This window comes from Cynara cardunculus (assembly GCF_001531365.2).
Source record: "Cynara cardunculus var. scolymus isolate 2C chromosome LG 1, CcrdV1, whole genome shotgun sequence".
Classification (NCBI taxonomy): domain Eukaryota; kingdom Viridiplantae; phylum Streptophyta; class Magnoliopsida; order Asterales; family Asteraceae; genus Cynara; species Cynara cardunculus.
Window position 1 is genome coordinate 15,714,692 of NC_037528.1, and position 4,295 is coordinate 15,718,986.

Genomic DNA, 4,295 nt, shown 5'->3' on the forward strand with positions numbered 1-4,295 from the left:
TTCTCAATAATCACAAAATTGCCACCGTGCAACTTTAACCATTAGATCATTAGCTTATAAAGTTGATCAATGAACATAAATCGGTCTTACGGAAAACCTTTGGTCTCACATGAACTCAACCATATATATATATATATATATATGACATTTCAAATGCAACTCATCACATTTGTACAACCTGTGCAACCCAATCAATTGAGATATTTATGGAAATGATAAAAGTTCATTTATTATGATTTGAATATTTATGGAAGATAACGGAAGTTCATTAATTATGATTAATACTTTATATTAGAAAATAATCAAAACTTTTATGAAATCACATATTCCTCAAATTAAATGGATTGTTGAGATTGAGTTGTATTGGTTGTACAAATGTAAAGAGTTGTATAATAACTCCTCTCTCTTTCTCTCATATTCTTTTGTTAATCAAACAATTAGTATTAACCTAAATGTACCAATCAGGTTTCACCAATTGTATTGGTTTCATACCACGTATGTTTAATATGGGAAGGATATTTATGTAAAAGAAAAATTAAACAAAATAAGTAGATATGTTACTCCATTCAAAAACTGTATTATTGTTTGTTACCTTAATTATCTCATACATAATTATGAATAGTTTTTATTTTAATTTTATTGTTTTTAGTCAATTTTCTTCGTCCAACATTTCTTCATCGCGTTCATCAAATGGAGGGCCTACCAGTCGATGAGAATTGTTTGTCATTGGAGACATCATTGACGGCCGAATTGGTTAATTCCGATGTTGTTGAAGACACTATTGTTGGCAATGATGTTGATCGGAACCAAAGGCATGGAAGCAGTAAATGACAACAAGCGGAAGAGTTTGCATCTCATTGCATTCAAGGTCTAGTGGAATCTGTTTTAAAGGTGCTAGTATGTGGTCTCTCAATTCAACATCTGACGGCCAAACAAAAACGATGGAAACTATGAATGCGATGTATTTTTTTTAAAATATGATTTTCCCAGAATCCAATATCAATAGTGTAAATAGTAAGTGCTTTGAATTGGTTATGGATATTAATTTTTGCACATCACTTTGTTCAAATCTTTTATCTTCTCAACAACGTGGTACAACTAAAACTAAACCATAATTCATCATTTGAGAATACTCAATTCTTATGGCGTCACCTCAATATCCCAAGATTTTTCTTTAATATATACAGATGTGAATATCTGTAAGATTTTAGAGCATCTCCAACTTGTATGTTTTATTTTCTATCTGTTCTTCTAAATTTAGATATTTGTTCATCGTTTTTGTCTTTTGTCTCCATTTTATGAAGATTCTAATATAGCTGTTGGAGGAAAAAAAAAATTCTAAAATAATATATCCATTAAATATTCTCCTAATTGTCATTTTGTTACAAAATACATATGCTACATTAGATTTATCAAAGCACGTCATCATTAGTAGGCCTTCAGATTAGCGTGATCCTATATTAATAAAAATCTATTGAATGATCTTAAATATAGAGCAACAGCAAATGTCCATGATTTTATCAACGACAACATATGGGGTATTAAAGGCCCAAGCCCAAAACAATTAGTAAGGCCCAATAAAATCTAAGGGTAATTCAATTTGGAAAACCTTCCATTTTATTTGCACATTCATGCATTTCAACATTTTTTATATGTATATATTATTTTTAGACATTCAAATTATATTACCATGTTTTTCTATTATTTATTTGAATTTTATAAATATATATTATATTTATAAAACGATGATAATTATAATCATTAGAATAAGATTTATTATTATTATCGTTATTATCATTATATATGTCATTATAGTCGTTATTATTAGTATAAAACAATAAACATTAGAAAATACTGGGTTTTATGCCCGATTTAGACCCAAAAGTATACTTGAACCCATGATCGGCATAGATAGATATTTATGGGTTTATGTAGTCCTTAGTAGAATCTTCGATTCGACATATAGCATGTAAAAGACGGAATTAATATGAATGAAAAATTGATTGAGTAAAGGCTCTCTCCATGTGTGCACGCGGGGAGGGGGGGGGGTGCAAAACTGGACCAAATTGTGTTGGACCATTGAACTTGTGTGCGAGCGTAGGACACGAATGCATCTCAAGGTCGACTAGAAAAGTTCAAAATCATTTTTGCCAAATTTCCTTCGTTTTGCGAGGAAAGTTCAAGATCACTAATCCTCTGCACTCGACTTCTCTACAACGTAAACTTTTAGTGTTTCTTACGTTTGTGGTTTCTAGTAAACTGTCTTGGCCTTTCATGGGCTATTTGCTGATCTATGGCTCTAGTCTAACGATCGAATTTACTTCTTGCATTCAAGAAAAATGGACTACTTTGTACCATTTTAATCGACAATGTTAAAAAGAGCAATTAAAAATGACACATGTATTGCATGTCATCTCTATTAAAAGATTATTTTACTGTACATTAGAGCAAAGCTCTTTATCTTTCTTTTTTTTTTTTGGAAAAGGGGACGGAACCCCAGGAAAACTTTGTATTAAAGCTCCACGAACAATGATGCTTTGTAGTAACGGAAGGGTAACGATCATTACACGTCTTAAATAAAATAAAAACCCAAAAAGTATTTTTTTTTTTTTCGATCCAACCACATGTCAATTCCACTCTTCCACTTAACTAAAAGACATGATAACTGTTCATCGTTTGATAAAATAAGATTTGGTAGGATAAGTTTGGTAAAATGATCAATTTACCCTAATGAGTTGTTTATATTTTTTATATGTTTTGATTAATTTATGTAATTCATTAAATTATAATAAAATAAATATTTTTGTAATAAAATATATATGTATAAAGTTTCGTTAATACGATCAAAATGACACCAAAATATGAATTTTATGTAATTTTCAATTTTTATTTTTTACATTCTAAATGCACCAGATTCATATAAATCAACGAATAATTTGACTAAATGTGTAAAACTCAATATATATATATATATATATCTTCTTGTAAAAAAATCATTAATATTGCAACAAAATGCAATATAAAAAACAAAGGTATTTTAAGACCACCTTTTAACATAAAAACAAATACCAAATCATGAAGATGGTGGCCACTTTTTGTCTTCATTATTAGGTAATAATAATAATTCTAATATAAGCAAAAATTATGTTCCATCTTGTTAAGCATCGTTTTGGATGATAAGTTTTTGAATGTTAGTTTCCCATCAAAACTAAGAACTCAATAGATTTGACAACGTAAATTACGTTTTTAATCTTGTGGTTTGTTATAAATTTCGGATTTTATCTTTATGATTTTGAAATTACGGTTTTGTGTTATTATGGTTTGCAATTCATTTCTATTTTCGTCTCTAAGGTTGAACATTACGTATTTTTAAGTATGAGTGACTAAAATAAAAATCAATTGTAAACCACATGGGCAAAAAAATGAATAAAATTTTAATCATGAGGACGGAAATGAAAATGATATATAAATTATGAGGATAAAAATTGTAATTTCAAAATCAAAAAAACAAAAACAAAACTTTTTAAAAAATCACAGGACTAAAAACTTATATATATGGAAGAACCAAGTGTGATGACGTGACAAAATAAGAATCAAGTATTTATCAAATGATGAATTGTGGTAAATTCTTGACTGTCACACACTCGAAACAAAAGTGAAAAGTTGGAAGTACAAGTGATTAAATAAATGATAAAATATAGCTTGTAATATATAAATCAAAGTTGAACCCCAAGTTTAATGAAAGACGATAAAGGAAGAACCAAGCTTGATGACATGATATAATGAGAATCAAGTATTTATCAAATGATAAATTGTGGTGAATTATTGATTGTCTCACATTGATAATAAAAGTGAAAAGCTGGTATCAATATATCAATTATCAATATATATATATATATATATATATATATATATAGATAGAGAGAGAGAGAGAGAGAGGAAAATTTTAAGATGATGACATGCACATTGAAGTATTTATCAAATGTTGAATTTTTTATTGTCCCACATTGGTAACACTAGTGCAAAATCTTAAGATGATGACATGACACAATGAGAATCAAATATTTACCAAATGGTGAATTATGCTGAATTCTTGATTGTCCGACATTGGTGACAAAAGTGAAAAGTTGGAAATACAAGTGAGTATATAAAAGTATAAGATATAGCTTGAATGTATTTCTAAATTTTAATCCAATTTTAAGTTAAGTAGCTATTTACGTATATGTACATGTATTTTTAAACAACACATATATATTTACGTATAAAATAAAAAAAATGAAACGAAGAGATATATA